The sequence below is a fragment of the Columba livia genome, chromosome Z (assembly GCF_036013475.1).
Source record: "Columba livia isolate bColLiv1 breed racing homer chromosome Z, bColLiv1.pat.W.v2, whole genome shotgun sequence".
Lineage (NCBI taxonomy): Eukaryota > Metazoa > Chordata > Aves > Columbiformes > Columbidae > Columba > Columba livia.
In genome coordinates, this window is record NC_088642.1 from 652606 (window position 1) to 679705 (window position 27100).

Here is a 27100-nt window from a genome sequence, read left to right on the forward strand (position 1 = left end):
CTCTTCATTTTTTTATGGAGTGATTATCACAGACTCCGGAATGATTGTGTAAAAATTAATCCCGGGGGATGAGGTGGGTTGGGAGCTGCAGCGTGGCGCTGGCCAGGCACAGCAGCAGCCCCTAAACAACCCCTCGCGGCACGAGGGGGGTCGGCTCTGGGGGGTCCCTCGGTTTATCTGGTGGCCTCAGCAGCGGTGTCACAGGGCTGGGGCCACCGGAGCATCCCTCTCCTGGTCCTTCCCCCTCGGCGGTCCCAGCGCTGGAGGGGAACGCGCAGGAGTGGAACCGCACATGGAAAAGCCGCTCCAAGGCGGGGTTTGCACTAATTTACTCCGTGATGGTCTAAAGATGGAGATTAGGCCTTGGTTTAATTTTATGCATTAATCACCAAGAGAGGGAACGTTTTATTTGTACGTAGATGGCCACCGTCCCTCTCCCCTTTACACCGTGCGGCTCCATTGATTTCATTAGGATCCGCCAGGCAGAAATGAGAGCGGAACTTGGCCCCCTTAATTAAGTCGACTGTTGCTAAAGGCAGAATGATGGAAAATAATTAACCCTGTAAAAAACACATGATGCTGAGAAGGAGAAATACATAATTTAGGAATCAGGAGGCCACTATGCAATATTAATTGCAGACAGCGTGTCTGAACAGCACGACACAGCGCGGGTCGTGGCGCTCGTCACAGCGCCGCTGCGGAGGGCCAGCTTTGCTCCCGGCCTTGAACAAAGAGCCGCGAAGCTGCATCTCCAGAGCGAGGGGCTGCGGCGGGCCGGGGCTCCGCACGCCCTGCACGGCCGGACAGCCCCCCGCCCCCGTCTCTGCCGGGCACGGACAAATAAGCTCAGCCAATTTCATTAATTAAAGTTCTAATTGTGCTAGGGGAGCTTTGACCTCCTAGGAGGACCCTTGCCCTTCTTTGCAAAGAAAATTGGATTATTCCTACTCGTGCTGATTGTCAGTGCCTTCTTTGCTGCTAAAATATTCTCTCGACTTCCTAATCAAATGACTTAAAAAGGCCAAACATGGAACTTTCAACAGCAATAACAAATATGCCTATTTATTTAAGCAGGCATAAGAAATAGTAATTCAATAGGCAATTTCTAGAGCAGGCTACAAATGAATGCAAACAGAAAGTCCGCTTGTCTCAGATGATGCTTTAAGGGTTGGATACTGGATTTAAAAGCTCCTTCGGTGCTTTCTTTTTAGCACAAAAGCATTACTTAGGAGCCAGAGAAGTGCCTTAGTGGCTGGGATTGTTGCTCGCGCCAGGGATGGGGATAACAGCAGTGAGCAGACCAGCGATTTCAGGAGGAGGAACTTTTTAGCACGTTGGCTCCAGTATTTTACACTCGAAGGCAGCTCCGTAATTGTGGGAGGGAAAGATATCAGTGAAAAATCAATTAATGCTCATTTCTGGTATCACTGTCATTAATGGCAAAACTGATAAGAACCACCTTCGTGTTTAATTTGCAGTAGGTAGAATGGTTACACAGGAATCTTGTCTCCCGCTTGTCTCTTGCTCAGGGAGGAAAGGTTGAGGGTGTGACTGGCACAGGGTGCAGATGTGGATAAACCAACACGGAAATCCTCAGGCTGAGTGCAAATCTCACTGCTGACGAGCCGGCCGCTTCAGGGCCCGAGTCTGGACTGCGGAGCAATTTGCTGCGGTGAAACTCTGTGCTCCTCCGCTGCCATACGCACTTCAGCCTGGGGAAAAACGTGTTGCCTGCTAGGAAATCTCAACCTCTGAGGCTGACCCCAACCTGGAGCTCCCCAGATGTGTTTGCTGGTGTACCAGAAGAAGGCATCTCATTTTAGGGTACCCCTCCAAGGCCATCATTCTTTGTCCCCAGGGCAGTGCCGGCACACGGGTGCTTGGACCCGGCAGCAGGTCTGTGGGCAGGACCCATAGCCGTGATAAAAACACGCCAGCCGTCACTCATGAGAATGAAATACTGTGATTATGGAACTATTTGAAGGCAAGCACGACTTGCCTGGGGGGGTTCCTCTGCGCAGAGCTGCTGCTGTGGGTGCTGGGGACATCAGGGTGTCCGCAGGGTGGGTGTCAGGCTGGGGATTTGGGGTCGGTGGCATCGTGGGCGCTGTCCTGGTCTCCAATGGGGCAACAGGTGATTCCGTGGGTTCCGGGCAGCTGCTCCATCGATCCCCACTTCGTGTGGCCGTTCACGGGTAACAGGCCAGCCTGCGACCAGATGGAGAGGCACCACTGTGAGAAAAATCTTAGCTTTGGTTAGGCACCACTTCCAACAAATTCTGTATAGCGTGGGTAAGTGCAAAGGGGGAATGAAGCACATGCTGAGGGGTTTAGCACTGGCGGTCCCTGCAGGGCGCACAGACCGGAGGACTTTGGAGCTGCGCTGTGCCTGGTGTGGGTTTTATATGTGAACTGTCATGTACAAACCACGGCAGGTTCTGTGTGCCCAGAGGGTGCCCAAACCACGGCAGGTTCTGTGTGCCCAGAGGGTGCCCAAACCACGGCAGGTTCTGTGTGCCCAGAGGGTGCCCAAACCACGGCAGGTTCTGTGTGCACAGAGGGTGCCCAAACCACGGCAGGTTCTGTGTGCCCAGAGGGTGCCCAAACCACGGCAGGTTCTGTGTGCACAGAGGGTGCCCAAACCACGGCAGGTTCTGTGTGCCCAGAGGGTGCCCAAACCACGGCAGGTTCTGTGTGCCCAGAGGGTGCCCAAACCACGGCAGGTTCTGTGTGCCCAGAGGGTGCCCAAACCACGGCAGGTTCTGTGTGCACAGAGGGTGCCCAAACCACGGCAGGTTCTGTGTGCACAGAGGGTGCCCAAACCACGGCAGGTTCTGTGTGCACAGGGGGTGCCCAAACCACGGCAGGTTCTGTGTGCACAGGGGGTGCCCAAACCACGGCAGGTTCTGTGTGCACAGAGGGTGCCCAAACCACGGCAGGTTCTGTGTGCACAGAGGGTGCCCAAACCACGGCAGGTTCTGTGTGCACAGGGGGTGCCCAAACCACGGCAGGTTCTGTGTGCCCAGAGGGTGCCCAAACCACGGCAGGTTCTGTGTGCACAGAGGGTGCCCAAACCACGGCAGGTTCTGTGTGCACAGAGGGTGCCCAAACCACGGCAGGTTCTGTGTGCACAGAGGGTGCCCAAACCATGGCAGGTTCTGTGTGCACAGAGGGTGCCCAAACCACGGCAGGTTCTGTGTGCACAGGGGGTGCCCAAACCACGGCAGGTTCTGTGTGCACAGGGGGTGCCGTCCCTCTCCCGGTGCAGCCGCTGCCAGCACAGCCACTGCTCCCCGGGATGCTGCCTCCATCCTGCAGCCTCCCTTCTTAAACACTACATCAAGGAATTATTTCTTAAATGACTGTAATTTTATTTTCTAGTCCTGGCTAATGAGCTCTTTGTGTAATGAATCATAAATTACTTAGAGCAAGATCTTTCTTTTACTTAGAATGGGTAAAAAATCGGTGGCGTCTCCAGCCTGCGCCCGCCGTGCCCACACGGCAGCGGATTTTTCCAGCTGAAGCTCAGATATGCGCAAGCCCTAATTTTGCAGATAAACAGCTTCTATTTCATTAAATGAGCTCTGCACAGAATGTTTGTCTTAGTTATTTCCAGAAAATTAATTCATAGAGTTTAATCTGTTTAGCATCTGATTAATGGGATTTTTAATCACCCATAATAATGATAATAAAAGGCTTAAAGTAATAACCAAGGAAAAGGTGTGTATTTGTCTTTGCTATTCCCATTGTCCTGACAGTCATCAGTGCTGCACAATAACTCATGATGTTTGGCATTGTTTCTTTCGGATCTATTGACCAGGTGGAAAAAACAGACCTTGTTTGAATCTGATTCATTCAACCATGTTTGCAAAACTACCTGTTATCAGGAGAGTTACTTTTGGAGCAAAAATTTCAGTCTCCTGGAGTCAGAATATGTCTGTACCATTCGCTCCTGTGACTCAAACACCATTAAGCCCATGTCTCCAATAATTAAATGCCTGCTGCATGACACGTAAAATCATACTTGTTGTCAGATCTGGCACAGGGTACAATAGTGATATGTTACAGCATAAATTCAGCATAAGAGCAGCCACGCTGCGGCGCAGATGTTTGCCTCTGGGACGTGAGGCTGCGTGGCCCTGGGGACAGCGAGCCCTGTCCTGTCCCCAGCGCAGGACGGGCAGGTTTCGGTCCGGAAGGGCTGGAGCTGTGTGCTGTGGCTCTGGCGGGAGCTGGAGGCCGGGGATCGATGCTCCTGCTCTGGCGGGGCACACGGGGAGGCGCGTACTGAGAGCGGCAAAGGCATCGTCTGCCTCTCGCCGGCTCCTTCCCTCTCCCGCTCTGAAATTGGACAGAAACCGATCGATTTTTCACTCTTTTCGGGGTGAGGGGAAATTGCAGGAGGAAGATGACTTGAAAGGCTGAGATGGATGAGAGCAGCCGGAGCTCGTCCTCCGCGGGGGAGACGGCAGCGGCGCTGGAGCGAGCTCTGCGTCCTGCAGCAGGCTGTGCGGCTCCGGCTCGGGGGGCGCTGGGGGCTCCGCTCCCGCGGGAGCTGCGCAGGTCACAACCCTGGGCCAGCAAAGAGTCACGAATGGTAACCGATTTAAAGTGCCCGTGGGGCTGTCTGGGGAAGGGGGTGACTGTGCCCGGTCCCCTGGCTGTCCCCCAAAGTGGCAGGTTCTGTGACCAGGCTGTGACCCCAGCAGCGAGGGGACAGCGCCAGGGTTTGGTAAGGACTTGTTGTGGGGGGCAGCGCTACCCCCACCGAGCAGACTGGGGCCATTGTGACCCTGTGCCAGCTCCCTCTGTCCTGTCCTGCTGGACAGGACTTAGTGGTAAATTATAATGTGAAGAAATACTGAGCTTAATGTCCTGCTCAGGTGACGAAGAGGAGGAGCAGGGCTGATGGTCATTAGTCACCAAGTCCCCTGAAGCCAGGGTAGTTGCTGAAGGCATTAAAAATAGAGGAGCCGGGGAGGACGGAGGAGGCCATAGGGGACAGGGATTAGGTTTAACACGCGGGCTGTGCCAGGAAGGCTCTCTGTCCTGTCCTGTCCCGTCCCGCCCCGGGCTGGCAGGGCAATGACAGCCCCTGCGGCTCCTGATGGAGGGACGAGCTCTCCCTGGAGTTATAGCTGGATTTACTCGCTGGACTTAGAGCTTCGAGGGAGGCTGCTGGGGCCAGGGGAGCCCCGTGTGGAGCGTGTCCCCGGGGTGTCCCCAGGCTGCTGCCCAGCGCCACTGCTGCGGCTGCTGCTGAGGGGAGGGATGAGCTCTCCCTTGCCAAGCAGTTATAAATTCCCAGCTTAGCAGGTTTCAAGCTGATTGCCTTTCCTCACAGTGTCTCTCTGTAAATGAGGCTTTTCACAGATGACAGATAGAGCTGCTCCTCCAGAGCATAAATCCTCCCCAGCCCCGAGAGCCGCCGCAGCGCGTTTAACAGCCCGGCTCCCCAGGCAGCCCGAGTCCCGCTCCTCACGATGACACAGCTCTCCGATGGCAGCTCCTCATCAGTTAGTGCTGCCTGCACCACCGGGCCGCCCCCGCAGCCTCTGCTCCGCGCTGAGCCGGGTACCAGCCCCACATCCCCAGCAAACCCGTGCCAGGGTCTGTCCCTCTCTGCTCCGGCCAGCCCGGTGCCAACCACCACTGACGGACAAGGGACGGGGTCCCTTCCACCCGCAGCCTGAAACAGGGGTTTCCCTTGTCTGTTAGGTTTTGCAGTAATTAGTGCTGAGGGCCATCTACCCCCATTAGTGACCTCCTGCGCAGCACCAAACCCTCCATCGCTGTCTAGGTTCTCCAGCTTGTCTCCACGGTGCTCCCTCGCCGCTGGGCTGTGGGGACGGGGACACCAGGCAGCTGCACCCGCAGACCCCGACCCGCTGCCTTCCTGACACAGCCCGCATGTTAAACCTAATCCCTGTCCCCTATGGCCTCCTCTGTCCTTCCCGGCTCCTCTATTTTTAATGCCTTCAGCAACTACCCTGGCTTCAGGGGACCTGGTGACTAATGACCATCAGCCCTGCTCCTCCCCTTCATCACCTGAGCAGGACATTAAGCTCAGTATTTCTTCGCATTATAATTTACTACTATAATTTATACAAGTTTCATCTTCTATTTATTGTTTAAGCATCTTTCACCCAGAGGATCTCAGGGTAGTTTAAGTCTCATGGCCCATTTTGCAGGCTTTTGGGGAGCTTTCTCCACATTATTGGCTTTATTTATTATCTTTGGTTCTTCTATTGACGCACACAGATTTTCCCCAGGATTTCAAACCCAACTGCTGGAGGAGGAACCTCCAGTGTAAGTACCAAGGTCACCTCGTTCAGCGCAGATACAGCCTGGACAGGGTGGCCCATATGCAGCCATCACCTATAGGTCTATAGGCAGCCCTGTGTGTGGGACCGTGCTCGGGGGAGGCTGAAGCACACTGCCTCCTTTACCCCCAAATCCCTGTGATGTTTTTCCTGCTCTATGAGACACATCAAGCCTGATAAGACCTGTGTATGAAGGCTCTGTAACTGTTCTATAGCAGAAAAGCAAAGCGATTCCCCTTTGCGGGCGCAGATCCCTGGGGGCGGCAGCGCCGAGCCAAACCCGTGGGGTGCAGGGCGGCACCCACCGCGACGTGCATTGCTGCCGTTTGCCCGGGACTGATCCAGCAGCGCTGATGTGCACCCAGCAGAGAGCTGCCACGTGGCAGATCAGAAGGCACCCGTTACACCCCTGTACCCCGCAACGCAAAGCCCAGCCCCAAGCCTCTGCTCACGCCCACATGGATTGGGGCTGATGCTACCGAGGCGTGGTTTGGAAAAATCGGTCTTCTGCAGGACTGTGCCACATGTAAAGTTTGCAAAGGGAGCCAAACATTCACGAAATCACCCCCATGTTCCAAGGGGAGCGGGTTAGGAACCTGTTTGCGAGCGAGCCGCATTCCTGCCGAGGCCAGAGACACAGCCCAGCGCTCATTACTCTGCTCCCAGATGAACAGTAAGTCTCTGGAACAGTACTTACAGCCTGTAATAATATTACTGCTCGGTCTGCTACATGGTCCCTCAGTCATTTTTTCAATTAAAAAAGGACCAATGCTCTATTAACCTTTTGCCTGCTACTCCATTCTTCATACAGCCGCTGGCCCAAGATTGCGAGCCATGTATTAAAAAAGGCATATATTACTGTAAACCATCTCCAAGTTTTCTGTCGTTAGAAAGATGAAGTATCATATTTTCATTTAAAAATACGAGACAGTTTATCAAATTCACAACCTCTGAACTGGCAGGGAAATCTCTTTGTTAGCGGGTGTGCAGCGCCTTGCACCCCGGGGCTCGGGACGCTCAGCCCCGCTGCTGACAGCCCTTCTGCTGCCATAGACAGAGTCTGCCTGCACAGTCCTTTGGCAGGAGATGTCAGCAGCTTTAGCAAACGCTATAAATAAATGTACCTCTGTCCATCACGCTGGTGTGCGGGTCCCAGGAAGGCTGGCTGCTAGGACCTGCGGTTCCTGGCTGTCCCATGGCAGCGTGCCCGGCGTCCCATCCCGCCCGGCATCCCAGCCCGCCCCTTCCCCACAGCCCTTCCTCGCACCGCCAAGGCTGCACAACCTCGTTTCACTCGGGATTTCACGAGGGGTTTAGGAGGCAGAGTCTGGCACACAGCCCTGGGGGATGGCGCTGCTGTCCCCACGGCCGCGGGACCCGATGTCCCCACCGCCATGGCCAGCGCTGCCGAGCACCCAGCCTGGCCGGGCTGCCAAGCACTGCTCTGAATTTTGGTTCTAGGTTGATTTGTTGCTTTTATTCCTTCTCTCAAGGCACCAGCTACCAGCTGTGACTACAGACACCCGTTAGACAACTGCTCGTATATAAGCATCCCAAACACAGCCTGGCTGATATATCACCCCTGGGCAGCAGCGGGTGCAGCCGCAGGGCGATCTCCCGGCATAGTGCACGCAGGGGAAGGGCACACGTACAGACATACAACGCACATACGTAGCATGCGTAGGAGACTGGCCGCACCATACACAATGGTTCTCACTGCCCTGGCCCCGCTCGCTGTGCCCCGGGACATCCTGGCTTGGGGACACGCTGCCTGTCCCACTCATCCCAAGGTTGTCTTTGGTTGTTTTATACTTTTCATGGCATCTACAGTAAAATACAAAAATTACCTGTGAAACTTTGAAGACCCTTCCCGCTGTTGACATGGGGAATGTGTAAGAGTGCGAATTCCTGATCTGGGCTTTTTCTTTTTGCTGACACTGCTACATCTGCCTTTCCACCCTGTGTTTTAGGGCCTTTCCTCTTTGTTGCCATAAATCTGTGCTGGCCTCCTCCATGCTGACTTGTGGTGTGAAGCCATAAACACATTTCAAACAGTGTCATTTGGCTGGCGTGGGGCTGTGCTGACGGGCACGGGGCTGTGCCCCTGCCCTGCCACGGGGCTGCGGTTTGCCAGGAGCAAACCCCATTTCCCAGGAAATTCCCAGGTTTGTTCCATGCACCGACCCACAGCCAGGACCCTCTTTAGTCCAGCATTTGAGATGAAGTGACCTCTTGCTGCCCCATTCTCTCAAGTCCTCTCTCAGGGCTCCCCTTGCCGCTGGGCCGGTGCTGGTGATGGGTGAGCGATGCACACTGCGGCGGTGGCAATGGTTCGGCTTTTGGGCAGAAACAACATGGCAAGTCCCAGTTTCAACTGAATGGACCACAAGAGCTTTAGGTGGCCCAGCCACGCTTTCCCCTCTTGTGTTCCCAGGGACAAAGCGTGGAGCCAGGGACAGCAGAGAAAGGATGTGGTTTATCTCACGATAATCAATGAAGCCCTCATGAGCTAATACACTGGGTCACGGCAAACACGCAGGCACGGTGCTGGCGCACGTGTGTCCCTCCCGGGGACGCCGGGATGGTGGTCAGGCTCTGCCCTGGAACACCAACACCAGGATGATGGGTCAGGTTCTGCCCGGGAACAGAAACACCAGGACGACGGGTCTGACCGCGCTGCGGATGCTGTGGCACCCGCCATCGAACGTGCCGGTTCAGTCCCGGCTCCCACCGCTGCCTGTTGGGCTGTGCAGCCCCTGCAAAGCCCCCGAGCCCGGGGAACCGCTCAGAAGCGGGACGCGGTGCCCGCTGGAGCCGGCGCTTGGCAGCATCAGTCCTTGCTGTTCCCAGTTCTCATGTGAAATGAGAACAGGGGTTTATTTTCAGGCCCAGGCAAGCTCTGGGGCTGCTCCTGCGCACCCCCTGCCCCGTCTGCCTCTTACGGCAAAGACGCCAAAAGCGTTTGTGCATCAAGCTGACGTGCTGGGCAGTGACCAGCTCCTCTTACCAGAGTCTGCTCTTAAATAAATCTGTACTAGTGAGACCCAGACGCTGCAGTTTGATTTCTAGGATTGACAAATAATGGTGTACAATATATTGTTGGCTAGAAATTACCTGAAGCTCAGCCCTTCTGAGATCGCTCTGCTGTACAGAAAATAGACCCTGCTGCAATCAATAGGCTTTCCATGCTCGCTGACTGTCCGCTGCCCATTAGTTTACCGGGTTTATTTTGCTTACAGTCCCAGCTGCATCAATATAAGCATTGCAACTGTTTCTGGGTTTAATTGTGGTAGGAGTGAGCAGGGTGGTGTGGGTTGTTGTTTTAAGCTCTAACCCTTTCTCTGCAAGGTTTCAGGCCCTCCACGTAGAGACAGGAGCAGCAGGAGGCAGATGGGGAAACGCGCTCCCCGGGCAGCATCACCTCTGTTTTGGGCAGTTCCTACACACGTCTGCTTCCCAAGGATGCATGAAACTATTCGGATTAAATGGAAGTCAAACCAGTCAATGCTATGCACCATATATCGGGAGATAACTCAATATGAATGTTGCTATTGAGCTTTTATCCTACAATGCCGCATTGAAGTTCATAGATTGTTCGTTTATGAAAGGTCTTTGAATTTCATTCATTAATCCTACGTCACGCCCAAAGGCTCGTGCCTGCGTGGAAGGTCCGTGGGGAAGGGCACGCAGCCTGCCAGAAGGTACCCAAGCTCCTGCTCCCTCGGGTGGCTTGTCCCCATGCCTTTACTGCATTTGGGGCCCTTTTGCTTCAAGCAGCTTACCTCAGGCTGAAGCTGTGCTGTTATTCCGTCGCTATTTCCAGCAGAAGTTCCCATGTTCTGTAATCAGGGCATCTTTCAGGGTCTCCTTGACAAGCTCAACACACCAGGCTCTTTTAGTTGGCTTCTGTGCAGTGTATTTTTGGCTTGTAAGTAATTTTTATGGCTATTTTCTATTCCGTCCCCACTTTCTCAACATCCTTTGGAGCCCTGAGTACCGCAACAGGCTGCAGCCCTGCAATATCTGTCTACAAGTGCCCCATGCTGAGATAGAGCCGCTCGCCTCCTCCTCACCCACCGTGTTCGCATTTACCTGGGGCTTCCATTAGTCCATTTTCCCACAGCAGCTTTTGGGGCATCATGTGCCATTATTTATTTGAGGATAAACACCTAAAAGCTGGATGTTTTTCAGAGCCGTTGCTCCCCAGAGCCGTCTCCCCTCCAGGTCCTCTGCTCCAGACGATGCTGAAGCGCGCTGGTCCCAGCGACCTTGCCGTGGTGGTTCCACACACAGGGCAGTGGCTGCTGGGGCACATCATAAAGGTTTAACGGCACACACGGGTGGGCAGTCTGTTGTTGCTGCCCCAATGTCACTGTCCCCCCGCGGGCTGGTCACCTCTCTTCATTTCTTCCCTTCTCTCTAACCATCAGATGGCTGGTGGTGAAGATCAATGTGCCTGAAGGAAATTTTATTTACTTTTTCTCCTGCGCAGGGAGACACTGTAGCCAATATCCCTGGCAATAAATTTAATTCAGGTGCTTGCGAGAGCTAACAGTGCTCAGGAGAGGAGCGGCTCACACAGCGAGCGTTCAAAGGGCTCCTTTTCACCTTCTCCATTTGGCAGGGATGCTCGGCTCTACCCAGCCCCGCAGCTGCGGTACCCAGGGATGCTCAGCTCTCCCATCCTGCATCTCAGGCATCGCCTGGCCCAATTAGGCTCCATTTCCCAGTTTTAGTCCTATTCCCCATCTCCCTCGTAATCTCCTCTCTCTCTAAGGGTTTGCATGGATTAGCAGGACCCTTCGTATTAGCTGTAAACCTCCTCGACCCCCAAATGACTCCACTAATGGGACCGAACCCACCTTTGCAAGCTGGCTGTGTACCTTTTGTGTCTCAGGCTGACATCCCTGCGCCCACGGGCTGTCAGCGCGGGGACCTGGCTGTGCCCAGGCCGTGCGGACCCTGGGCTGCCCCTCCCACGCTGATATCCCTCCTTTCACCTCCTCGCCCCTAGATTTATTATTTTGCAGCGATTGTGTTGAATTGCATTTGAAATCAATTAGCACAGGTACTCAAAGATGAATGTTCGTGCTCTGAAAAAAGGTGATGAAAACATACCATTTAAATAGAAATCAATTTCCCTTTCATGTATTTCTTTCCTAGCTGCTGCCCGAAATTAATAGTTTTTAGATATTTGTGTGCAAAGAGGAGACTCTCCCCTTGTAAAGCACGTCCCTGTGCCCCCGCAGCCGTCCCCATTGCACGCAGCGCAGGAGGCTCCTGTTTTGCTGGGCAGGAGCTGCTGTAATTGCCTCCTCCCTCCTCATATTTTAGTGACATCACTAGCCATTTCTCCGTGGGAAACTATTTAATTCGAGCAATAATAAACACAGGAACTGCAGCAAATGAACCCCAGGCAGCTCCAGTACTTGCCGTTACCCGGTGGGCTTGATCTTTATCATAAACCTCCATGTACCAATTAGACTAACAATGAGCAGAGAGCCCAAAAGGAGAACAAGAGAGGGATTAAGCAGTTGTCCCTCTGGATCTTTCAGACAGCGCCAATCTTCCTAGGCACGCAGGCATCACCGAGCCTCGCCAGAGCCCCGCTGCGGCCCAGCACCCCAAAAACGAGCGGCAAAGGTCCACCTCGGTTCAAAGCCGCGATGAAGCCAGCGTTTGGCACTGTTTGCCATCCCTGCTGGCAGCCCAGCGCCAGCGTCACCGCCTGCCGGGACACTGCATCTCCAGCCCTGTTCCTGCGTTCGGGATGGAGGGCACGGTGGTCAGCAGTGCCCTGAAACTCAACCCTGCCCTTCCCGAGGACCTGTCCCCTCACTCCTGGCTCTTAGTGACAAGGCTCTTTCTAAACTGCTCGTCCACTGGAGGACTAACATTTTAATACCGTAATCATTTCATTTATTATCGTCTTTAGTCTACAAAATCTAATCCCCAAATTCAAGCAAGCATCTGTCCTCTTCATTCACCGCAGAAGCATCAAATTATTGTTCAGCCCCTCTGTTATGTCCTGATCCCTTCGATCTGGTTTTCTATCAGTGTTATTATTAATCTCCTCCAATCATTTCCTCACCATCTGTTTTACAGCGGGAGTCCCGTGCTCAGCCTGGCTCCGGCGAAGGACCGTGAACCCGGGACTCCCCGCTCTAATCCCAATGGTGAAAATGAGGCACTCGGTGACGCTGCCCGAGCCGGTCCCTTGACCTCCTTGTCACCCAGATGGAGCGGCGTGGAACTAGGACAGCAGGAAAGCCGAGGTGCTGCATCGCTGCTGATGACTTGCTGGGAAGATTTAGGTTAATTTTCTGGGACATGCAAGCCAGAAACACCATCTCTAGGCACTGCTGCTTTAACCCGAGCTGTGTGTATCATGTAATGAAAATAAACAAGTTGTCACACTTGCACCCATGCGATGTGGTGGGCTCAGCGCTGCGCTTCCCCACACGCCACAGTGGGGGGCACAGCTCGTGTGCAGGGCTGGGGGACACGATGGTCACAGGTGCCCGCGGGACCCCAAACCTCAGAGGTTGTGTCACCTTCACCGCCAGGGCAGCAGCAGCACGGGCCGGTCACTGGTTTGGGACAGAGACGCGTTCCCTGAGCGGGTCTGTGTCCTCACGGCTGGGCCAGCCTGCGGATGTCCCAGGGCCACCTCCCCTTGGGTCAGGAGCCCAGGGGACCAGCAGCCGGGTCTCAGGGGTGCTGGGTGCACTGTGGAGACATTGCGGTTCGTGCCCTCATTTAAATCTGGGCTGTTTTCTGACCGTGCCTGTGCTTTCTCTGCGAGAAAACAGCTCTTCGGTTCAGACCCCTGGTTGCATCAGTCAGGAATGAAAACTGTTCGCAGTTCTCTTGCTGGTCTTCAGGTATTGATCATCTTCTCCATTTTCCTCACTCTCAGCTCTGTTCCTGACGCTGCCTATTTTTGGTTGATGCTTCTTGCCAGCAGCTCCTTCTGAAGCTTTTCCCAGGCTCTGCTTTGCCTCCCACAGCTCTGCAGCCCCGCACAGCCCTTCCCGGGGCTCGCTGTCCCTGTGCAGCCCCAGCTCTGGGGCTGCCCCTGTCCCTCCGGGCTGTCCCCCTTCCTTGGGGCTGTCTCTGTCCCTTGGGTCTGTCCCCCTTCCTCAGGTCTGTCTCTGTCCCTCGGGGCTGTCCCCCTTCCTCGGGGCTGTCTCTGTCCCTCAGGTCTGTCCCTGTCCTTCGGGTCTGTCCCCCTTCCTCAGGTCTGTCCCTGTCCCTCGGGTCTGTCCCCGGCCGTGCTGGGAGCGGCAGGTGGGTTGTGCTGCTGCCTGGCGTTTGTCACTGCAGCAGAGCACACCTGCAAACAGCCTTTCGTATTGCCATCCATGTAGCTAACTCATCCCCTAACTCCTCTGTCTTGCTGCTACTTGGATCTGCATTTCCTTCTTATTTTCAGACACAGATATTTGTAAAAAGCATAGATTTTACCTCGGACTTCCATGTGGACCGGTAGTCACTGGTGGGCGTGGGTAGGGCTGCAGAACTGAGTTATTAAACCTTTCTGTGCCCATGGTGCCATGTCCAAGGATAATTCCGGGTAATCACCTGGGTTATGTTTGTCTGTAGGGGTGTAAGTGGCAAACTGGTACCAAACCTCTGCTCATCTTCCATCCCTTGTGCTGCGAGTGTGCTTGATGCGTTTGTTTTCCTGTGACTGTAATCTCCTTTTTGATCTCCTAATTTTTCCTTCTCTTCCCTGTGTTATTTGTTTCCATCTTTGGCTGAGCACAGACTGGTAGATTCAGAAATCAATTCAGCGCTGGAGTTTCAGTCTCGGAAGAGCTATATGGGGAAGGCCTGCCACCTTCCCGGGATGGCCGCTGACAGAAGATAAATCATCGCACAGTTTTTGCCAACATGCCATATTTCAAACTCATAATCAGTCCGCTATCACCCTTAGGTTCCCTTTAGCAGTGTGCGATCTCCTTCCAGCTCTGCATGATTTATGTTCCCTGGTACCGACACCAATTGTACATTTCTAATCCTCTCCTCTACAATTTCTCTTTGCTGCATTTCCTTAATTACCCTCTTTCTGACCTTCCTTTGCCTTCCCTACTTCTTCTTCCAGCTTGCTCTTGGCCTTCCTTGCCCTCCCTTGACTCCTTCCCTGCATTTAGAATCACAGATGGTTTGGGTTGGAGGGACCTTACAGCTCCCCCAGGTCCCCCTGCCATGAGCAGGGACATCGTCACCAGCTCAGGGTGCTCAGAGCCCATCCAGCCTGGCCTGGGATGTCTCAGGGATGGTTCATCCACCACCTCTCCGGGAACCTGGGCCAGGCTCTCACCACCCTCAGGGCAACAATTCCTTCCTCCACAGCCACCCCAGCTGGGCTGGGAGCGGGAAAAGCACAACACAACTTTAAGGAATCACTGGAACATCTTCTTCATAATTAATAAATGACAAATGTTACTGCAGCTAATCAATAAAGTTGTTAGAGGGAATTGATCGGAGGGGGAACTCTTTTTGTGGGTACAATTTTTCACCTATTCAGAACAAAAAGCTCCCTGGGGTGCCATCAAACAGATCGGCGCTTGGGAGCCCGACCCAAACAGGGGAAAAATAGAAAGGCGATTCATTAAAACCTGCGAGAGTGACGTGCCCGAGAGGCGCATGGGGCACGGAGCCAGGCGGGCACCACTCGGGTGTCCCAAGCGAGAGGAGGCAGCCGGTGCCGGGTGGGGGATGGGGGCGGTCCCGGGAAGGACCGCGCACCCTTGGGTGCCACCGGAGCTGTCACCCGGCACGGCCATGTCCCCAGCACATGTCACAGGGTCTGTCCTGCTCTGCTCGGCAGGAAATAACCTGGGGGTTTATAGGGTGCTAATGAGCATCAAAAACCCCTTGGGACTGACACCTGACATGCAAGTATTTGCTTTGGGAAATGTAATGTAAAGATCTAGTGAGGCTGGAGGGTTTTTTTTACTGAAGTGGTTTGATTGTTTCTCCTCTCGGAAAACCTGTGTTTGGGTCACGCCAAAACACCAATCTACTTGCGGGTCAGCGTTTTAGGCTTGTTTTTGCTCTTGCCGAGGGCAGATGCTCCCTGACTGCACACAAGGGCAGCTCCTGCTCACACTCGCGCATCCCCCTCCCGCTCCCCGAACGGCGTGTGAACACGGGTCTGCTCACACCCACCACAGCCTGGGCGCCAACCTCCGCAGTTTCACCCTTCCTGACGTATCTGCTCAGTTGGTACCCGGTTTTCCTGGGTTTAGGTTTTCTTTGTTTTATACACACAGCAACGCAGAACTAGAAGAAAGGTGAAGAATTAAAGAAATGTTTGGTTTAAGCTTTACCGTGATACCAGGACTGTGTGATGAATGGTGTGGTCGAGTTGTGAGTCCCTGGGCAGGGGATGCGGTGCTGGTCTCTGTTCCATAGGGATGCGGTGCCGGTCCCTGTTCCATAGGGATGCGGTGCTGGTCCTTGGTCTGCAGGGATGCAGTGCTGGTCCCTGTTCCATAGGGATGCAGTGCCAGTCCTTGGTCTGCAGGGATGCAGTGCCGGTCCTTGGTCTGCAGGGATGCAGTGCCGGTCCCTGTTCCATAGGGATGCAGTGCCAGTCCTTGGTCTGCAGGAATGCAGTGCTGGTCCCTGTTCCATAGGGATGCAGTGCTGGTCCTTGGTCTGCAGGGATGCGGTGCCGGTCCCTGTTCTGCAGGGATGCGGTGCCGGTCCCTGGGAGGGGACACTCCTGCCAATGTCCCTGCTCCGGTCCTCACCTCGAGTGGCAGGGGCTGAGCAGCACCTTGGCAGACCTCGCATCAACCTGGGGGGATCAATGAACAATTAATTACTGTCATCAGGCAGGACTCTGCTCGGGGAAGACAGCACACTTTTATTTATCAGTTACTAATTAGTAGCTCCTGCCCGGCTGGCAGTTGTCTGTCAGCCAGGAGGAGAGCAGTGGCGGGGCTGGCGCGGGGTCGCTTTCTTAGTGGTAATTAAGGATGGATAAACTTGTTTGGAAAAGGCTGGAAGCCTGAACTACAGCTGGGAGGTAGGAAAAAAATCCGAACAATTGAGAGTCGGATCTTTAAAAGAGCTTTTAGCTGTCAAAGCTGCCAGTGTTTCGCTTGGGTTAAGTTCCTAGCTCCTGCAGGAGCAGGGAGATCACGGCCCCGGATGAATCGTTCAGATGTGCGTTGGCTCAGGAACAAGGTGGTTCCTTCGCTCCCACTCGCCGCCTCCCCTCCTGGAGGGAGCTGCCCCCCAGCATCCTGCTGGGGATGGCACGCTGTCCTGGTCCCAGCAGCTGGGGACTCATGTTTCTTGTAGAGAATAACCTCACCCAGGTGTTTTTCCCTTTCATAGCATCAGGAATGATCACTGTTTAACCATCTCCTTCTGCTGTTGGAAAACCAAGTCCTGACCTCGCCTGTCCCAAGGAAGAGGCGCTTTAACTCGGACTTTGCTAAATCCTCTGGCCCCACATCAGGTCGGTTGTTGATGGTGACAAGTAGTTTATCTGCCGCGGGGAACTGATCCCAAACCAGGGGTGAACCAGACACGAGCCAGCATCTTGTCCCCTCGGTGGTGTTGCCGTCCCTGGCTGCGGCAGCAGGACTGGCTGCTGGGCTTCCCAGGACTCTAAGTTATTGTTTGTAATTAACTCGATCAAGCAAAACTCCTATAAATCAATCATGGCTTAGCTAATAAATAAATCTTAGATCAATTGCTACCTGCAAAACGTGTAGACAAGGGTCAGTATCTCTGATTTACCACTTCCCTCGTGTTGAATTGGAAGATCAAAGATTAATGCCAGGAGGGACATCGGCGATCTGAATGCAATGCATTATTTAAAACTTCAGAGATAATAAAATTTTTGAGGAGACTGGCCTATTAGTTCAGCGTTCATATTGACATTTCTCCCACTGTATTAGGGGCTTTGTTAACGATTTTATATTCCCCCTGGCTCTCCACTCATTTTTCTTTGTCCTTTTGTCATTTTTAGCGTGTTCCCGCAGCAACACCCGCGTGGCCGAGCTCCCACGGCAGCCCCGGCTCTGCTCCGGATGCCCTGCTGCCCTGTCCCAGCACCACACGCGCCTTTGCTAGCGCCAGGCCCGCGTTTCTTAATCCGAGGACTGGTTCCAGGAAGCTGGCGGTGCCGTAATGCGCCGCCGCCCCCGGGGACCCGCCGGTGCTGCCGGCTCTGGCGCTGTGGCAGAGCAGCGGGGCTGGCTCCAGGGCAGGGAGGATGCTGCTGGGCATCAGATGGAGAGGAAACCGGCCAGAGGTGCCTCGTTAGCTCATTAATTGGCTAATTGTGGGGTGTTTGGTAAAGCCCAGAAGATTTCCTGGCAATGGAGGAGGTGGAGGGAGCAGCCCGGCTGTGATGAGCAAGGTCCCATGTGCCCGTGGGAGGTGGCGCCTGAGCTGGGAAGATCTGACGAGGCGGTATCCCCCAGGAAAGGGAAAGGCCCCGTCCCAAACGCACCTTGTTGCAGGGAAGGGTCCGCGGGTGGTCCCCGATGCCACCAGCTCCTCGGAGCCCACAAACGCAGGGCTGCTCTCTGCTTCCTGCAGCCGGCACGTCCAGGTGTCCCGGCAGCCTCGGGAAGGACCTGTGCAAACATGGAGCATGGTAAGAAATGCCGTGGAGAGGCGGGAGCGCTCCAGTGAGCCGGGCGCCCAAGGAGCGCGCTTTGGGCAGGCCCTTCACACCCGGTTTTCTGCTGAACTCCTCTGAGGGTCCGAACTCCCTCCCTCCGGCATCACCCCGGACACAATCCCGGGACTGCAGCAAAGCGACGCTGCCGAAGCCCAAGCGGCTTTGGGAAGGATGCTCTGGGGACACGTCCAGAGGACGGGCGATGCTCCCCTGGGGACAGGTCGCTACCCCTGGCCAGCTGGGGATGCCGCGGGAAGCTGGGTGGGTGGCACACAGGCATGGCACCGGGATGGCATCGGCACACAGCAGAGCGCAGGAGCAGCCGGCCGCGGTTATCCCCCCTCCAAACAATGCAGCCCTGGCTCATATATTTTTCATCCCAGTTGAGGGTACAGTGTCAGCCGATGACCTTTGTCACACCCCAGTGCTTTCTGGGATGTAAATTAGGGGCTTTTTTTCCCCATCTGGGCAGATAAGATGGACTCTTACTTGTACGTCTTGGAAGCAGATATTTATTGTAAGCCCACTGCTATTCTCAGCAGGTGGACAAAGATAATACTGTCATTATGTGCTCAGAAAATGCTTTGTAAAATTTGGTAAAGTATGCAGCGGGCTCTGGAGCAGATAACATCTGCCTTAAAGGACTGTGCTGCTGTAAACAGGGTTTAGAAAAATAGCACCCACTGCTTCTCCACAGGAGTATTGATTTTTGGTGTTGGAAAGGGTCAAATTCAAATTGCTGGCACAAAGAGCGGCTGCATCTCCTCAACTGTGTGTCTTTTAACAAAGAACAAAGTCAGGCGGCGGAGGGAGGGCGGCCGAGGAGGCTGCACGCCAGTGTGCCTTTCCCACGGGAGCCGCCAGCTGCTGCCCGCGGGATGTCACCGCGCGGGGGACACGAGCGGGGGACAGCGCTGCCCGGGGGTCCTGAGCGCCCCAGCCCTGGGCCAGCCCAGCGTCCCGCCGGGACAGCCGGCCGTGGCACACGGGCTTTACCAGCTCCAGGAGAGCCAGAGCGGCGCCAGCCTCAGGTTCTCCAGCTGCTGGGCAGAGGTGGCTCCAGAATGGGCTGGAAACCTGCTCCTGAGGTGGGCTGGGTGGCACCAGGTGCATCTGTCACTGCAGTCAAGGAGGAGGGAGATGTCCCCAGCCGCATCGCGCCCGGCAGACAGCTGGGAATGGTGACATTTCACAGCTTAACTGTAAGGAGTCAAGGGTAAAGGGTTTTCCCTTTCTTTACCGGTCGAGGAGAGCTGGAAGTGTCTGTGTCAGCACTGGAGAGCCTGGGTGAGCTGCTCACCGGCTGGGAGAGGGTGAAAACCTGCCGAGAAGCAGACCGCACACCCGCTCTGGGCAGCCTGGGCCAGGCTCTGGCACCTCCCGGCAAAGGTGTTTCTGCTCATGTTCACATGGAGCCCCCTGTGTGTCAGTCTGTGCCCGCAGCCCCTCATCCTGGCGTCGGGCACCACTGAACAGGGTCTGGTCCATCCTGACACCCACCCTGGAGACCTTTATCAGCATCAGTAAGGTGCAGCTCAGGTCCTCCTCCCCAGCCCGCAGCCAAGTGCCGTGCCGGTGCCATGGCCGCAGCGCCGCGAGCAGACGGAGCTCGGGCTGCGGGTCCTGCAGCTCTCACAGCATCATGTCAGCCGTGCGAAGCCACGGCTGGAGCTGCCGTCCCACAGGAACGCCTTGGAAAGGGTTCCTAGACGCAGCCTAACGGGAAGCAATATCCTCCGCAGCAGAAATAAAACGCAGAGTGGCACATGCAAAGGCTAATGTTTAAAGTAAAGAACTTTACCCGAAGAGCATGTGGCAGATCCAAATCCCCTTCATCCAAACGTCATTATTTATTAATATTCACATTGTACATACTGGTGATTTGTAAGAGAGACACAATCGATTGCTCCCTCTCATAAAGCACAAAAAAAGGAAACCTGCTATGCAGGGTTAGGCTGCAAAGTGGAGGAGAAATGGCAAAGGGAGCTTGCAACCCAAGTACCGAAAACTGAAAGTGACACGCAGATTTTCTGCAAAAGACAAAATGTCAACAGTGACTGGTGCTTGTAAACATTAAACAAATGAAAACCCCACAACAAAGCACACCAAAACCAGCAACACAACTGGCCTTGCTGCCCTAAGCCTGTGCTCAAATCCAGCCCACAAACACTCCCTGGGATGTCCCCGTCTCCTCAGCGCAGCACAGTCAGCTCCCGGGGCCACATCCTGCCCAGGGCTGCGGGGCAGCTCCTCTGCAGCCTGTGCCGCCACACAGCCAGACATGGCGCCACAGGACAGACAGACAGAGGCAGGAACGCTGCACCAGGGTGCCACAGCATCACAGGCATCAGGTACCACAGCACTGCCATACTTGGGTACCACAGCATCACCAGACTCAGGTACCACAGCAGTGCCATACCCGGTTACTGCAGCATCACCAGACTCAGGTACCACAGCACTGCCATACCCGGTTACCACAGCATCACCAGACTCAGGTACCACAGCACTGCCATACCTGGGTACTGCAGTATCACCAGACTCTGCACCATGCCACCATACCCGGGTACCACCACATCATGCACTCGGGTACCCCGGCATCGCAGCGGTGTACGTGCCACAGCAGCGGTTTGATGGCAGCCCCTGCGCAGCCTCCTGGGACCACTCGCAGACAGAAACATGTCACCTCTCTGGGGTGCCCCTGTGTCCCCCAGCCCCGCTGGGCTCAGGAGGGCACGAGCAGCAATACAAATGGTGGAGAATCACTGAGCACGAATGAGGCAGCTGCATCTAACGAAGGCGCAGGAAATGAATGACTGAGGGGCCCACTGTCACCCCGTGGCTGGAAGCCCGTGCAGCACACGGGGTGCCGCAGCACGAGCCGCACACGCGGCCAGGACACCGTGTCCTTGTGCCCCGTGTCACTGTCCCCGGCGGCACTGGCCGGGCCGGGCGCAGCTCCCGCCCTGCGCGGAGAGCCGGGCCACGCGGCTCTGTGGTTACCTGCAGGAAGGAGCTGCTGTCTTCCAAGGGGAACAAATGAATGTCTTTCCCACTCAATTAAATGTAACTCAGGGCATTGGAAAAGAAAATGGACTTCCATTTATGGCTTTGGGATGGCAGGAGGGCAAGCGTTTGGTAACAAAATCGTGACGGGAGCCCATTTGAGCAGCGAGTTGTTTGTTTAGTGCATCGATCGGCTTTTATCGTGCAAGTAATTAACACGCATTACTCAAACTCCACATTTTTCTACAGCGGGCTGCTTCATATGATATTTTCGAGCGATGCATGTTAGCGGCTGGCAGCACAAGCCAAGAGCCGGAGGGAAATAGCAGTGGTGAGAAGAGCCCAGCGCACGGCTGGCTGCACCCCCTGCTCCTGCCTGCACCCCTGCCCCTGCTTGCACCCCCTGCTCCTGTCTGCACCCCTGCCCCTGCTTGCACCCCCTGCTCCTGCCTGCACCCCTACTCCTGCCTGCACCCCCTGCTCCTGCCTGCACCCCCTGCTCCTGCCTGCACCCCCTGCTCCTGTCTGCACCCCTGCCCCTGCTTGCACCCCCTGCTCCTGCCTGCACCCTGCCTGCATCCCTGCTCCTGCCTGCACCCCCTGCACCCTGCCTGCACCCCTGCTCCTGCCCGCACCCCTGCCCCTGCCTGCACCCCCTGCTCCTGCCTGCACCCTGCCTGCATCCCTGCTCCTGCCTGCACCCCCTGCACCCTGCCTGCACCCCTGCTCCTGCCCGCACCCCTGCCCCTGCCTGCACCCCTGCCCCTGCTTGCACCCCCTGCTCCTGCCTGCTCCTGCCTGCACCCTGCCTGCACCCCTGCCCCTGCCTGCACCCTGCCTGCACCCCCTGCTCCTGCCTGCTCCTGCCTGCACCCTGCCTGCACCCCCTGCTCCTGCCTGCACCCCCTGCTCCTGCCTGCTCCTGCCTGCTCCTGCCTGCACCCCTGCCTCCTCCTGCCCAGAGAAGGGCAATCATTCACCTTCCGAAAGCGAACCCCAGGCAGGTCGCCCCAAATCCCGCCACCGCCGCCGTGACGAGCGGGTTTAAGCCATTTAAAAACTCCATCTCCCCGCTCATTATTATGCAGACCAATATTTCATTCATCGGGAATCCACGGCAGAATTTTAATGCGAGAAGCTCCCTGCTCTGTTTCTCTTCCCCTGAAGAAAAATAGCTTAATTTCTCCAGTTTGATAGATTTTCCTGATCCTTCAAAAGGTAGAAAAAGACTCTTGAAAATCGGTCGTTGAACTATCCACAGGCATTTTATAATGGCCGTAAATAGGCCTATACTGAATAGCTCTCCAGGCATCAAGTTGAATGGTGTCCTTGACACTGTTATTATTATCCCCACTGAAAAAAAGAGAATAGAAAAGGAAAAGCCAGTCCGTGAGCCCCTCCACTCGCGGGCTGCACGGCGAGACGCTGCAAGAGCCCAGCTCCGCTCGCCGAACATCAGCCCCAGAGACGGGCAATCTCTGCCATTCTTCACTTCCCCGAATTGTCATAAATTTCATGGAATTTCATGCATTAAAAAAAAAGAAAAATCAATGCACGTGAGAAATTTTGCAAAGTCCAGAGCAAATGAAATATAAGGGGGAGAAGATGGGGGTAATTCATTTTCTGTCTTTGGCCATTTGTCCATCCAAATCTCCGGCTAGCTCCCATGGGAGAATACGTTTTCGTCACGTCTCGTGCTATCGCGCCATGTCGCTCCCTGCTGATGAACAGCGCCTGGGCTCCGGCTTTGGGGGTTATTCGTTGGGGGAACCATCTCAGAGCATTGCAGCGCATCTCCGCACTGAGCAGCTGCAAGAGGTTTTCAGCTGTAAAACCCACGTTGGCCTCTGCCACACTGTCTTTTCCCCGGAACCTGTCCTTTTAACCTCAGCTCTCCTGGGATTAAGTCTTATGTCATGACAGACCCTGTGGAAAAGCCCGAGGTTAATCACTAAGAGCTATTTTCTCAGAATAAACAAGGTGCTTTCATTTCTTGAAAGCCACTCTGATTTTTCCAGCCCACTCATAAGGCAAAAATAGCGTGCCCTAAAAACGTCACCGCGCCCATACAGATGGCTCTGGATTGGAAACGAGCGCAGCGACCGGCGCCCCCTCCCTGGAGCCCCCAGGCTCGTCCTCCAGCGCCAGGGGGCCCTGCGGAGGGACACGGGGATCCCAGCCCCATGACACAGCCCAGCTCAGCTGGGCTCAGCTCAGCCAGGCGCCCAAAGCCGCTCCCCCGACGCAGCCTGTCGCTGCGGGTTGTCCCACTCGGGTCCAGGCTGAGCACTTCAGGGCTTTGTCTCCGAAGGGTGGGAAACACAAGGTGCCTGTGATGCGTCCCCAGGACCCAGCCTGCTCCCCCATTCCCGCCTGCCCTGCAGCACGGCTGCTCTGCTGCCACGGTCCGTGAAACCGCGCCGGGAGGCACGGTTATCCACCCGGGAACGAACGGCAACGCAGGTTTCTCTGGATCTGTTTTGTGCATCATCTCCACCTCCCGCCCATCACGTTTTAGCCCTGGCCGAACGCTAGACCCAACGGCGAGCACGAGGCGCAGGCTCCAAGCCCCACGGCGCTGCCAGCGGGACCTCGAGCGGCCTCGTGCTTCTCCATGCAAACCGCTTCGAAGCAAAACAAGAGAGCAAACACAAATCAACTAAATCATCCTAGAATATGACAGGTTGACTCGTGACCTGGCCCATCTGGTACGTGACAACACTGTTTGCATCCCATTAAAGCGGATGACTTGTGCGCTGCTCGCGGCGAGCAGAGGTTCCTCCCGGTGACAGCTTTGAGTCGCGGCGCTTCCCTCATCTCACAATCCGCCGCCACATCCCTCTGCCCATCGACCTGCGAGCAGGTGTCACCGCAGAGCGGTTCATCCTCAGCCCCCCAACGGCAGCGGATTCTTCCGCGGCCTTTGCTGTCCCCAGCGCCGACACCACACCGCGCCGCTGCCGCCCCCGCCGCGCCCCGCAGCTGCATCCACGTCCCTGCACGCTCTGTTCTGCTAATTTACCGTTCAAGATCCACATTAAAATTCACTTTGTTTTTAGATCCCAGGTGCGTTAGAAACTTGTGAACGTTCCTTGGTTAGACGAGGTCAGCTCTGAACAGGCTGCCCCACCGCAAATCACAGATTTTCCATGGGCTGGTTGGAAACCATTAACTAGCAGAACCCGACAAATCAAAGTCGCTTGGTGCCGTGCCAGCTTGGCAGAGCAGCCGCCCTTCCCGTCAGCGACAGCTGCTAATTGCTCCCGGTTCGTTACGGAGTGCCGGGCTCCAGCGCTGCCGTTCCTGGAAGTTTCCCCTCCCCTGAGCCCGTGTTTGCCCAATCCATCCATCCACCCACCCACCCATCCATGAGCCCCCTTGCTCATCCTTGTCCCCTGACGGGCACTGGGACACATGGCTGCATCGCCCCCACGGTCCCCTCGGAAGCGGCCGTGGGCCAGGACCCCAGGGCACGGTGCCACCAGCCCTGCCGGAGCAGACGGCATTTGGTCCGGGGGTTTAAACCCACGAGGATTTAGATTAACCCAGAAAGAGGAGAATCGAGAGCCCTCAAGTGGGCGTTAAGCTCCGAATGACAAACTTCAGGCGACAAAGGGCCCGGCGAAGGCGCCTGTCCCAGGCGGGTGTCCCTGAGCCGTCCCCCCCCACCCAGCACACACACAGCCAGAAACAAGCAGAGCAGCTTGCTGACCCCGGCTTTACTGCACGGTGTCATTCCACCCCCCCACACCAAATTTGGGCCCAGATTTCGCAGCTACCTACTTGACATATGACCGGGAACCAAATTTTCAGCTGTGTCAATCCTCTGCCTTGCTGGGAAACCTAATATCCCAAAATAAAAATCTATATTTAATACCCTAAGCACATCCAATAGTTACATAACTCACATCTATTAGCTAAGTACAGTAATGAGCACTCTACATCTTTAAAACACCAGTTAATTGTCTCCCTCAGAAGAACAGCCAGAAAAGGCACAAAATGAATCCCACAAAACCACATCTGACAAGTTTAAAAATCTATTTTCCTACAAGGAAACATAGGAAGGGCAGGTGATTAATGGGAGACCATGAAGAAAAGGTTTTATCCAGCAGATTAATTTCTGTGTGTGTTTAAATCCTTCACGGAGTTGGAGAAGATGCTCAGAGGTGAAGCCACAGGGGCTCCCAGGGGCCGAACAGGCAGATGTCCTGTCCGCTTCACATCCTGCCCGCTCCATCACCACCATCCTGCCCGCTCCCCATCACCACCATCCTGCCCGCTCCCCATCACCACCATCCTGCCCGCTCCCCATCACCACCATCCTGCCCGCTCCCCATCACCATCACATCCTGCCCGCTCCCCATCACCATCACATCCTGCCCGCTCCCCATCACCATCACATCCTGCCCGCTCCCCATCACCATCACATCCTGCCTGCTCCATCACCATCACATCCTGCCCGCTCCATCACCATCACATCCTGCCCGCTCCATCACCATCACATCCTGCCCCCTCCATCACCATCATCCTGCTCGCTCCCCATCCTGCCTGCTCCATTGCCCTGCACATCTCCACGTATTTTCCCCTGCAGAGAAAAAAATGAGAGCAGGAGAATAAATCTAGCCTATATGGAGGGCAATCATTTAAAGCTTTCATGTTTAGGGAGCAATTAATTATCGAAACTCCCAGTTTTGGAGAAGAAGATATTTAATCTCTTTTAATCCCCCGTGGCTCGGACCTCTGACCTGAAAACGGTGGCCTTGGGCATCCCGCGCTGCCTCCCCCGGGACAGACCGAAGGAAGGACGGCTGGTTTGTAGACAAGAATCTAGAAAAACACACTCAGATTTTAGGCTCATCTCTTTTAACAGGCGGCACAACCTGTGCTGACACCGGCCTTACCTGCGGGCTGACACGTGAACGTGAATCGCTGTACGCAGCCAAAGCATCTTCTGCAGGAAACACGACACGGGGATACAGGCGAGGAAAAGGGAACACCGAGCGCCGCTCTCATTTAACTCCCACTGGGATGGCACGACGTGCTCCCGGAACCACGGGGCGGGACAGCTACCGTGGCCGCGGCAGCTCTCAGCAGCCGACCCGTGCGATCAATGCTGTTCAGCGTCACCCTCGCTCTTGTGGAGGACGTGGACGCATTCATTGCGTTTGCTTTAAAACAAACCCATGCTGGGGAAACAACACCTCCACCCCACCTCCATCCCACCTCCCTCCCTGCCGAGATTTATTTCTGGAAGCAATTTAATGGTTTGCTGATAACTTTGATTGGTTTCGTGTCGCGTTGGCTTTTAATCTCTGCTCTGCTCCGTTTTTTAAAACAGCTGCATGATGGTGGGAAGCTGGTGCAGCCTGGCGCAGCTCGCGGCTGTGCCGGTGCAGATGGCTCGTGCCGGCTGCCCCAGGACCGCGGCACTGACATCGACACCGCTCTGTGGGTATCCCAGCAAGGTGAACCCTTGGACACACGCATGGCTGAACATCAGCATGTGCTGGGAAGAGTTTGGAAGGATGGATTTGGGGTGCAGGACGCCCCTGTGCCCCTGGGACAATCCCTGGCACCCATGAGGCCACCAAGCAGCCCCTGGGCGAGGGCACCTGGGACCCCCAGCACAGCGCACCCTTCACACCCCAAAGCGAGTTTCCTTCTGATGCAGCAAATAGCCCCATCCTTGACAAACACAGCAGGAGGGGAAGGAAAACCCAGGGCACACCGACGGTTCCCTTCCCCACAGGGCAGACGCGGATTTTAACCGGTGAGACTGAGGTGAACGCTCGTGGCCGCGGGGATGGAGGAGCCGCCAGCCCTGCTCCCCGCCGACACCCGCGCCAGCGCCCCGCGCTCGCCTCCGCATCCCGCGTCCGCGGCAAACGCTCCTTGCCAGCGTCCCCTCGACTGCGCAAACAACCCGGCTGCGTTTTCCAGAACAACACCGATTTGCTGAAATGACTCTGCCTGGCCCAAGCGTCTTGGCAGAGCTTGCGGAGACCCAGCTGCCCGCTCTCATCAGAAACCATCACTGGCCTTGGGAAGCCCGGCTCGCTGAGCGCAGGGAAACGGCTCGGCACGGCACAGCTCGGCACAGCCCACGGCGCTGGGACGC

General features: G+C 55.5%; 1 long non-coding RNA gene across 1 annotated transcript; it reads right to left on the reverse strand.

Moving 5' to 3' along the window:
- Positions 1-25229, reverse strand: LOC110359203 (uncharacterized). The gene is made up of 4 exons (XR_010468905.1): positions 24766-25229; positions 17806-17932; positions 15662-16134; positions 1-2208 (listed from the first exon to the last, which is right to left on the reverse strand). It is a non-coding gene; the product is annotated as an uncharacterized LOC110359203 (long non-coding RNA).
- Between the last annotated feature and the right edge of the window lie 1871 nt (positions 25230-27100).